The sequence below is a fragment of the Ahaetulla prasina genome, chromosome 3, assembly GCF_028640845.1.
Source record: "Ahaetulla prasina isolate Xishuangbanna chromosome 3, ASM2864084v1, whole genome shotgun sequence".
Classification (NCBI taxonomy): Eukaryota; Metazoa; Chordata; class Lepidosauria; order Squamata; family Colubridae; genus Ahaetulla; species Ahaetulla prasina.
In genome coordinates, this window is record NC_080541.1 from 170,231,812 (window position 1) to 170,243,873 (window position 12,062).

Sequence of the window (12,062 nt, forward strand, 5' to 3'; positions counted from 1 at the left end):
GAAAATTAACAGCAATAATTTTACTCCTTAAAATAAGGGCTCCTTATCAGTTGTAAATTTAGTACACTATTTGGTCACTATTTGTTTGCTATAAATTGTTCTAATAAACTTATCTTCATTTCTAAACAAGTGGTTTTAGACAAAATGTATGGGTGTTTAAAATATTTGTGTAGGAGTATATTTATATTCCAAAGACAGAGACTTTGTTAAATTAGTTTTTATTTAAAAGTGTATTGTTATTGATACTTTCCTTAGTTGTTTTTGAATTTTTTCTGAGGGGGAAATATGACAGCAGTAGGCTGCTGCCTACTAACTTTCTGCCACTCAAATACCATTCTGTAAATTTGGAAATTTTATTCTTTTAAATTTAACAGATATTTTAATAAGAATGCGATAAAAATCATATGACAAATGTCTGTTTGAGAGAAAATAACCATTAATAAATCTTTGTAGGATTAAGGGTACTTATTTATAAATGTTGGTCCAAATGATTATTGTATAGTTTCTTGATTTTTATCTAGGAAATAACAGATTAACAGAGTTGGAAGGAACCTTATAGGTCATCTAGTCCAACCTGCCCACTCATTTCTGACAAATGGCAGTCCAATCTTTTCTTGAAAGTCTCAAGTGACGAAGTGCCCACAACTTCTGAAGGCAAGCTGTTCCATTGGTTGATCATTCTCACTATCAGAAAGTTCTTCCTCCTTTCTAGGTTGAATCTCTCCTTGGTCAGTTTCCATCCATTATTCCTTGTCTGACCTTCAGGTGCTTTAAAAAACAGCTTGACCCCCTCCTTTCTGTGGCAGCCCGTCAAGTATTGGAAAACAGCTATCATGTCTCCCTAGGTCCTTCTCTTCACTAGACTAGCTATGCCCAGTTCATGTAACCGTTCTTCATATGTTTTAGCCTCGAGTCCCCTAATCATCCTGGTTGTGTTGTTTTAAAATATAACCTTAAGAAATAGAATAGAATAGAATAGAATAGAATAGAATAGAATAGAATAGAATAGAATAGAATAGAATAGAATAGAATAGAATAGAATTTTTATTGGCCAAGTGTGATTGGACACACAAGGAATTTGTTTTGGTGCATATGCTCTCAGTGTTCATAAAAGAAAAGAAAAAGAAACAAAAATACCTTCATCAAAGGTACAACATTTAAAACACAAATGATGGTCATAGGTTGCAATTTAACCCTTAATGATAGCAACAAAAAGTTACAGTCATACAGTCATAAGTGGAAAGCGATTGGTGATGAAAATGATGAGGAGATTAATAGTAGTGTAGACTTAGTAAATAGTTTGACATTGTTGAGGGAATTATTTGTTTAGCAGAGTGATGGCCTTCGGGAAAAAACTGTTCTTGTGTCTAGTTGTTCTGGTATGCAATGCTCTATAGTGTCATTTTGATGGTAGGAGTTGAAACAGTTTATGTCCAGGATGGGAGGAATCTAAATATTTTCACAGCCCTCTTCTTGATTCGTGCAGTATACAGGTCCTCAATGGAAGGCAGGTTGGTAGCAATTATTTTTTCTGCAGTTCTAATTATCCTCTGAAGTCTGTGTCTTTCTTGTTGGGTAATATGTTTGTTGGGTAAATATGTTTGTGAATGAATAAATAAATAAGAATGTAAAATTTAGTTACTTTTATTTACCTTTACAGGTAAAGTCAATAAACATAGAATTAATTCTTAGTATTAATTATACAGTATCAAGAATAGACAAATACAGATTATAAAAAGATAGGAGATGTTATGATTGGCCTTAAAAGATGTGTTTCTTCAAAATAAATTCAAATAATCTCTATTGTACATAAAAAAGTAGAAAAGAAATGAAATAGTATATGATAATTACCAGACGTTTAGTCACAGAAAGGAATACTAAAGAAGACAATATTCAAATTCCAGTGCAAAGAGCTATGTAAAGCCTATTGTCAATAGGACTGAGAAATATATTTCTAATGTTTGCAATGAACTTTTCTGAAATATAAATCAATGATTGGCAGCACAGAGTACATAATAAGAGCAGTCTAATGACAGCACTACCTCAGGCAGCAACTCAACATTATCAATATTATTGTTCTTGCTTAGTTGTGCAATTGTGACTCTAGATTAAGACTGGGTGTCATCTCTTGATTGTGTTGTATCTTAAAAAGGAAGAAAGGTGAATAATATTGCCAACGTATCTTAAATTCAGATCTGAAAGTATGGGAAGCAGTATAATAAAACCATTACTTTAAAAATGTAACATCTGTAACTTTTTAAGAGTTACAGATTGTACAGTTGGATTTTTTTCCTGTTATTTCTACAGTCAACCCATAACCCACTAGGATAAGAAGTAATGGCTTTTTATTATGAGGCTAAGGCACAACTGATATTTTAATAACCTTCACTGAGATGAAATTGCTATCCATTCTCTTGTACACAAAATGAAGTAGGTAATTTGGTCTACCTGAGTCAGGGGGGAAAAGTTTGCTTACCTGACCAATAGAGCAGGAACCATTAGTGCTCTACCTGTCTTGAGTTTAAACTGGAAACCTTTTCACTGCTGTAATTAAACCAAAATGCTTTTTTAAATTCCTTATCTAATTAAATAAGCAATTTCAGGAATTCAGATATTTAAATGTTCATAAAATAATTGACATGAAATAGTCATCATTTGTTTATAAACTATGGAATTAGTTTTATTTAATAGAGTCAGCTAGCTTGGCATATTAATAATTTATTAAATATTTCGTATTAAAAAAGCTCAGAGCAATTATAAACAAAATAAATTGGAACTATCTTTATAAACAATTTTAAAAAAAAACCTAAATCCTAAACTAAGCTTCCAGGTGAATGAAGCAGAGGACCCAGAAAGATGGCAAATATGGTTTACATATATACATCTCCTTAATGATCAAAACAGATATCCAGACTTGACTTAGAACTTTCTTTTTCTGATAGAGGTCAGTTAGTATTTTATTATTTTTCCTGTTAGAATGGTAAAAAGTAGAGCACTATTGGCCTTGAAAGATTTATGCAGTCTTTAAACTTGTGTAAAGGTAGTCAACATTTGAATGATGGATTTTATACTCAAAAAATCTGTTTAGGAAATGAAAAACTCGTGTTTGAAATGTAATTTCAGGTATCAAGAACTCTCTAAGTTTTTATGTGAATAATTTCATAATTTGAAAAGTAAGGAGATTCTTGCTTCAAAACATTAGAAAACTATTGTCTATTCTTGATGATACCTATACAGAGACCCAAAGTCTGAAAATTAGCCACAAGACATGTCTTCAGTATAAAGGAAATTGGATGCTTGGCTTAAGTAAGGCTCCATTTTGCAGTGCTACTTAATCTCAGTGTTTTGGAAGGACAATTATACACAGCTGAATTTTGAGCACATACCAAGAATTTGTTTTCTAAAATTTCGACAAGTCTTTCTTTTTTGTGTGACAATAAACATTTTGAGAAGTTATACTCTGAACAAAAAAGTTGTGTTACTCTGTTATCTTAACATTGTACATTTTTACATAAAGCAGCAGCTAATAACTGCAAATCCTGGGAGTTTAAAGAATAGGCTACTTTCAGTCTGTAGAAAGCTTGACCTCAGGGGCACAGAAACTGTTGACTCATTGTTTTTACAGCATACAGTATATACTATTAGCCCTTTGTCACATTCTAAGAATGACATCATAACTGCTGTTAGTAGGTACTGTATGAATTAAGAGTTTTTTTATTAGATTAGTTAAACACTATATTTTTAATATCAGGATATTTCTAGCTTTCCACTTTAAGCTGTTATTTATTGCTATTCATGTATAGGGAAAAATTGTTAATCAGAATAAGAGTTGCTGGGAGCCTTTACCCTCTGCCTATGGTGCAGTCTATTGCAAAGACTTCTAGGCATGTTGCCAGAGAGGGCAAAGACTGGAAGATGAGTGCTATTGTCAGCACTTGCCTTCAGAAGGTGGGATTTAAATGGGAAGGGTAGAATCTGGAGCAGAGGGGACTAGATCTTTAGCCTCTTCGTATCTGAGCAACAGCACCCTAAGCCTCTCCCTAAAACTGTTTACTTGAAGCATAGGTCTTTTCAAATCTCTTGCTGTATAGGAAGAACCCTACAGTTCTAATCCCCAGAGTATGAAAATTCCTCAAAGAATGCATAAATATGACATACAAAAATTTGAAAGCAGGGGGGAAACAGTTCCACTTTTATAAGATCAATACTTTTAAAGAAGGCTTGGTAATTGCAAAATACATAAATGGTTAGCACCAAAGTTTATTTGTACAAACATTATGTTAAAATATCATTTCAGACTTAAAAAAAACAAACCAAAATAGGAAATACTGGTTCTGTGATTATTCATAAAACCCTAATGTATAATCCTATAGACACTTACCTAGTAAAAATTCAACCAGACTGAACTGAAATGAGGATTATGTCTGAATAGGCAGGCATAAGATTGTGCTGCTATTTTTTTTACTGATACAGTCTTAATTTGTGCATTTTGAATGAGGCTTGAGTATCATGAGCAAAGCACCCTGCTTTAAAAAAATAAATTAGTTAGATGCTGAGGTAGAAATAAAACAGATAGTGTTTCAAGTTCTTTAGTATCAGATATAATTCCATTACTTTTTTTTTCTTTGTCTTAAAAGAAAAATCTTCCAAAAGCACTCTGGCACTGTTATGTGTTTTTTCTTTTCTTTTTCAAATAAGCTGTGGCAGTTATCTTATCTAAAGTTCAATTAAATAATTTCAAATAGTGTTGTAAAATGGGAAACAATATTTAGTCAGCTCATTTAACTAGTGAAGACAGGCTTCTGTAAAGAAGTTAGAGTGAACTACTTTCGTTCTTTAAGTGGTTTATATTGTCTGAGAACAACTAGATATATGTAGTTTATATATGTTTATATTACTGCAGTAATCATTCTCTTATAGGACAAATATAGAATTCTATTCAGAAGGAAGTTCCATTAAGTTCAGTGGAATTTATATCCAGATAAGATAAGATTAAAGCCTTACTGAATAGTACATTGAACATTACAAATGAGCAGTACAACAAATTGACTTGCTATTAAAATATATGCATATAATTTAGCTTGTACTTTTTGGAACGTTGATCACTTTCTTTCACTGAAATAGAGTCAGTTTCTTTCAGGAAAAAAAGACAATTACATTATTACACCTTTAAAATTAGTTTAATTTACAGATTTAAAAATAAATGAAACAGCAAACATTGATATTGCTGAGACAAAGGAGCCCACCTATATAAGCCTAAAGTTTGATTCTTTAATTTCTTTATTAAAATTGCTTTATCTTCCTTCTCCTCACCTATTTGTTTATCTTCTTTAATGTGAAGGCAAAGGGAGATATTTTTTTAAAAACTGCTTTTTATTAACAGTCACCCTATCTGGGGTGAATTAAATCTGGATGACTGATAGATGGCAACAAAGAGATATAGAAAGTTCTATGTCTTTGCTCCCATAGACGGTTTAACAGAATTTTTGCAGCTCAAATAAAATAATTATATTACTATGAAATATAACTGTTCAGGGATTTAAGTTAATGTACTTTCTGTTCTTCCTTAAGAAAGTATAGTATTTTTCAAAACAACTGACCATTCATTTTATTTATATGTTGCTTTTATTATTTTTATAAATAACTCAGGTGGCAAACTTTGTCTTTCTAATGTTGTTTTTCCCACAACTAAAGTCCTATGACTGTTGGGTTGGACTGAGAGAAAGTCACTGGCCCAAGGTTATCCAGCTGGCTTTCTTGTCTAAGCCAGGACCAGAATTTACAGTCTCCTCTTTTGTAACCTGATGCCTTAAGCACTAGACTAAACTGGCTGTGTGAATACTGCACGAATATTCTTTAGATTGAAAACATATAATTGAAAAGAGAATGAATGTATGGATGTATGGGTTCTTCCTATAAGTCTTATTTAATCATTTATGATACCTCAATTATAAAAATCTTTTTTTCCTTTTTAAATTTAATTGTATCCTATGTCAGTTCAACATATCACTCTTCTAAGGATGCTAATAATAAAAATGCTACAACATCAGAAAGAGGAAACCCCATAGTACTATTAAAGAATTTTTGTCTCCCTATCCTTTATTGCATCTCAGAAAACTAAAGCTTCAGCTGAAGAATTCAAGATGATGTTATTAAGTACCTCCATAAAATCAATAAAAATAGCAAAACCAAGCATAGAACATTTTTATTTAAAACTGTTATTTTTCTGTTCAAGTAATATAATAGTATCTTTTCCTGAAACAATGCGTTTTCAACTTTATAGGAAGCTTTCAAGAGAGTTTGAGGAAAACTACTAAACTATATGAGACCAATTAATGTGCTTACATGACAAAATTGAATATATTTCTTTGCAAAAAAAAAAGAAAATGCAGCAGAATTAAGAAATGTGTTGCCATAATGCTAAAAAATAAGGATGAAATATTTAACAAGCTATAATGGCTTAGTTTATGATTAATGCTTAGTTATAACGGGTCCGTTTACACAAGTATAGTGTCAGGTAAATAAGCTGTAATGTGCTTTAGCATGTTTGTGAAATTGTCACCCAGTGTCATTGCACATATATAGCAGGAAATGGATAGACATGCATGACAAATTCTACAATTTGCTCCAAAAGGTGTCAAAATGCAATCTGTGGGTTTTATATTAAAATGTCTATATGTCTGTAGATACATTAACATGCGAGCAGAAGTCCTAATTATTAAAGTAGGTATAAAATTTTGGAATACCATGCATCAAGACAAGTTTATTTGCCACTTCTCTGTGTTTGTTGGGCTGCACTATACATAATACACATTGCATAAAGTACCACTCTATGCCCATTTATGGGATAATAGTAATAATACTTGATATGTATGTATAAATGTATCCATCTAATCACGTAGACTTTAGCTCAGAAAAAAACTTGCTATAAATTTCTATTTTAAGAAATAGAAAAGACATTTTGATTTTCTTAGTTTAGTGTAATAAAATAACATAAAATCATATTGATTTCACTGATTCTTACATTCTAATTTTGTCAACCATACTGATTTTATTGATTATATCAATGTTTATTCAAATTGGAAAAAATAGTAAACTTCCATTAATTTTTAATACTTAAAATATGTTACTTTTTGCTTCTAGGGGATACAAATTAGACTAGTAGAGCTAATTGATTAGTGCCTATTTTCTTAATGACTTAGTTTTCCAGGATTTTGGTTCTATACATGTAGCAGAATTATACCCATTTATTGTAAGTGGAAATTGCTTTAAAAACTAAACAAACTTTGCTTTCAAACAAAAATAGCAATTATTGCTAACTGAACGTGAGTCAGCAATGTGATGTGGCTTCAAAAATGCTGATCTGGGCACTGACGAAAAATAATTTATTTTAAAAGTAAACACAGTATGATATTAAATCAATAAAGGTTTCCAAATCCTATATTTTCATGCAATATTGCTCAGACCTCACCTAAATTATTTGTGTACAAATCTGGACACCATACTTAGAATTTAGACTCACTGCAAAAAGTTCAGAGAAGGTCAAGGGATTGAAAATTAAGTCCTATGAAGACAGTTTGAAGAAACTGGAAATGTTTAACCTTGAAAAAGAGGAGGTGGGGAGAATATGATAAAATCCTTCAAGTTATGATGGATGTCACAGTGAGAAAAGCTCTCTATCCTAGAACACAAAGAGGAAGAATGGATTTAATTAAATGCTAGATCAGAAAGTTCCTAATAATGAGGGGATTTGACAGTGGAAACCATTATCTGGGTAGAAGTTGAGGTTAGCTTGTGTTTCCTAGATGTATTCAAGCAGAAGTTGGACATCCATCTTCCAATGATGCTTTCATTTAGAATCCTGATGAAGTTCTAGATTCAGTTTGATGCTGCTAATGGACCCCACCCATTTTGTAACTCTTAATATGGAAGCCTAAATCAGAAAGTAAATAAAAATCACATCCTTAAATATTGTTTTGCTTAATCTATGTTTAAATAATCTATCAAGGCAGGATTTGAAATATTGTGCACTCTGTTTAAGCTTAATAGAAATCCAATATTCAATATCCATTGTATCCCATTTTCCTATTTCATTTATTTTCTAGGAGTGGGATAATGACTAAACAGAAGCCAGAATTCATCAAATGTAAATTCTATTAAATTGTTCTAAGTTAAAGTAGACTTTTCTGACCAATGTTATTTTTCCTACTTTTAGAATGTAGGAAATATTACAGGGAGTTTAATTAATAGCACAAGAGTTTTGTTTCTTTTTAACTTTTTAACTTTTAAAAACATCTTGTATTCCTTGCTAAGCAGCATCCCAAAATAGAAATAATGTAATATATATACTGCAATATAATATACCATTATAATATGGGTAAAGTTAACCAAATGTATGCATCACTTTATGTTAGCATATACTGAATATATTAGCATATGCTGAAGATAAATACTTGGCAAAAGCAATCTGAATCTAAATGTCATTTAGAGAAGGAGAAAAGGCCTGAAATGGAGCTTCTCATTCAAACCTTCAGTAAAATGGCTGTTGCTCGAACATGTTGATAGCTATTTTGTTCTGGTTTGACGTAATTGAGGTAAAAAAGCAGGAATAATATATTGTATGATTGTCAAAAATTAACTTCTAAACAAGGATGTAAAGTCTTAAGTTTACTGTCTTAAAAATACCATATTTCTTTAGTCACATTCTGTATCAATTAAGTAACCCAATTCTTAAAATATTGACTCTATTCTCAAGCACAAATAAATTTTTCGGAATCTTTATGTTCATGAAGAATAAAACTTGAAATAGTAAGTTAAATTACATCTTAACATCCGCCACATAAATCATTCTTGTTTTATTATTAATATTGTATTAATGTATGAAAAACATTTTCCGAGTAAATTAGTATTTAAATACTAGCAAAAAATGAACCCAAAAGTTTACTGTCATTTAGCTGCTTAAATCTTACATGTAACCAAGAGTATTAAATTAACTAATTAAGCTTCCAGATTCACTTCCTTTTCAAAATATTTTATTGAAAGAAACAAAAGTTGGCTTTAAAATATCATTTCAAAATTGTAGTTAATATTCTTCATGGTATGATTATTTTGCTGAGTGGTAATGAACTTCTAATAATTATACTATTGCCTGAAAAGAGGTAGTAATATATGGAGTAACATAAGATGGCTGATCTTTTTCAAAGTGTTATTAAGGACCTTATTTTTTTGATAAGCTTTGGAAACCTAGTCCTAGGCCCAAATTTAAGGGCATAGAAAAATGGGGAAAAAAAGTTCTTCTGTAAGGTGATGCTTTCAGCTTTTAGGCTAATACTGATATGGAATTTGAGGATGGCATTAAACAATCCAACTTAATAAATAAACAAGTTTCTTTCCATAGAAGTCATTCTAAAAGCTGCAAAGAGCTGGCATCTCTGATAAGTGCTTTGTAAAAATGAGATTTCTCAAAATTGTAACTCCCATTTGGCTGATAGAAAGTAATGTGAAAAATAACAGGATAAAGTTATGGGTTTCCTCTAAAGCAGGGCAGGAGAAATCTCTTCCTCCTAACATTCACAGGGAACCGATGCTGAGAAAAGTATCTGACCTGGGCTTTAGTTAAGATGATTCACAAATGCTCTTTTATTCTTTGTTAATTCCCCATGAAGGGCAACAGAAACAGTAAGTTAAGAATTAATTATAAAGTGTCTGTAAAATAAAATACCAATACCTTCCTTGCCGTTCGCCTTTTTCCTCCGTGTGCTAGGACCTCTTAGGCGAAGGCCGCCTTGGGACAGTTGCCTTTGGCGATTCTAGAAGGAAAAGGAGTCTTTTCAGCCGCAGCTTCCCAGAGGCGCAAACGCACACCGCCTTTCCCCCGGCATCTTTCTCGCCGAAGGAAAACTGCAGAGGGACGGCGCTTTTGCCTCGGCGTTTCCGGCCGCTTGGGCTGGGACTTCAGCGTTGGAGAGAACCCGCAGATCTCGCCCATCCAGCGCGGCAGGTTGCACCAGCTGCGAGAGACCTCCTCGAGGCGCGGTGGGCGAGGGCAGAAGGAGGAGATGCGGGGCGCATCCGAGATCGCTCCTGGGCTCCTGCCTCGCCTTGCCTGTTCCGGAGAAGGGGCTGTGAGAGAAGTTCACGCCAAGCCCCGGCTGACCAGAAGAGCAAAAACAAAGGGCGCCGAAGCCCGCGGGGAAAGAAGTCAAATCAATACTATACAATCAGACTGTTAGGAAGGCGCGGAAATTTAAAAATGCTTGGACAGGAAGAGAAAGGGAAAAGAAACCGTAAAGGGGGAGGGACGCAGATGGGGACGAGAAGGGAAGCGCGGGGGGAGCAAAGTAACGGTTTTGAAGCTGCCTCTCCCCTCCCACTCGCGGCTTGGCTCTTAGGAGCGGACCCCGCATGGCCCCAGCCTTGGCTTTGGGCAACGCGGCGTACTGGAACCTCGGACGATTCCCAGCAGGAGAGGCACGAAGCGCCGCGGAGGAAAAGACGCGGCGCGGAAGCCAGGAACAGCTCCGACATTTTGAGCACCTCGCATCTGGGCCACTCTTCTTGCTCCTGGTCCTTGGAGGGAATGAATGGGGAGGGGGACCTCCCTCTTCGCCCCCAGTTTTGTCCTGGGTCTGACTAGAGGTAGCCGGCTCAGAATTCACACGGATTCCCAGGGCAGAAAGCCAAATACAGACTTCGGCTCAACGGGTGGTGGTGCTTGTTCTGGTGTGCCCGGGCAGCACCTTACCTGCGGCGCAGGGCATCCGGGTGAGCTTGCTGCGGCAGACAAATTACGCCTCCAGCTTCCCCGCAGGGAACGGCCAGGATCTAACAAACACAAGTTAGGTGCTCTGAGTCACTTCCCCCTCCCCCCTCAAACTTTGTACTTCAGCAGCTAGCGCACCATTGGTAAAACCCATTCGGAACATGGGCGTGAAAGATCTAGAACGCTGGGGACTCCTCTACCTTCCGACTTCTCTTCCTCCCCTCCCGTTAGTGTCTTCTAATATGTCATCTACCTTCTTCCACCTGAGTGATTATCAGTGGCACTCACTTCTGACAAGTAAGTTGCTTCAGCTCTCCCGATGTTAACTTGAGAATAGCAAGTCTCACTGAGATGGTCCCAGGATCCAAGTCTCCAAGGCCAGGTTTCCAGTGGTCAAAGAAAGCGCCCTGAAAGTCAATGGTACTCCGTTCCTGGTGCTGGACAACAAGACAGCGCAGGACTGGCAAACAGCAGAGCAGAGCTTGGGGAAAACTGGTTATACTGAGCCCCCTTTCTGTTCCCTGTGCATGGGGCAGAAAGTGCCACCCGTCAGAGACAGAAGTCGAGCCGCCTTCTGGGTAAACGGAGTCTAGTACGGCTCACCTGCTCCACAGAAGTCCATTTGTCTGAAGATCTTCTCACTACAAATGCGACCTCGGTTTATTGAGCCCGAATTTTTAAGCCTTTGTTTGGAATTTCCACCCATATTCAGTCTTGACCTGCTTCAAAGATGGGACTAAGTTTGGGGAATCCAAATATTAGTGCTCTGAGATTTTTTTAAAAATATAACTCTTTGGTTTGGACTCTGGGCCGAAGCTCTAGCGAAGCAGACTATGTCAGATTGGACATTAATCTCAAACGTTCTTACCTATTAACAAGTCCGAGTGAAATAATGGTGTAACTGTCCATCTCTTAAGATCGATATTGCTCTTTAGCTATGTTGGTGCCAAGTGAAAGATAGTTAAAGAACATGGATAAATATATGGCTTTTTGAGAAAACTTCGAATGTGATTGGTTTCCGACCTTCTGCATTATATTTAAGAGAAATAGAATTAATGCTATTTGCTTTTGAAAAAGAGAAAGAGCATTCCTGCCTCCTTTGGCCTGACACTGAGGATGTCATGCAAGTCATTTCTGAAACCACAGTTTCTTTTGTGTTGATAATTTGACTAACTTTTTGAGCCCATTATGAAACTCCATCATCTGCTAGAAGCTTGCCTATATATCTACTAGCTTTTCAGATATTAAAGCTTTTTTAAAATTAAACCTCTCACCAGAAAGAAAATGTGAGGTTTTGTTT

General features: G+C 35.1%; 1 protein-coding gene across 1 annotated transcript in view; it reads right to left on the bottom strand.

Moving 5' to 3' along the window:
- The window catches only part of LOC131195799 (uncharacterized), a 66,607-nt gene extending 54,582 nt beyond the window's left edge, over positions 1 to 12,025 (bottom strand). Inside the window, exons 1-2 of the mRNA XM_058178020.1 lie at positions 9,728 to 12,025; positions 2,477 to 2,544 (exon numbers count right to left, since the gene is read on the bottom strand). The gene's annotated coding sequence lies outside the window, so the exon portion shown is untranslated. The remainder of the gene's footprint in view (positions 1 to 2,476; positions 2,545 to 9,727) is intronic.
- Positions 12,026 to 12,062: the final 37 nt, after the last annotated feature.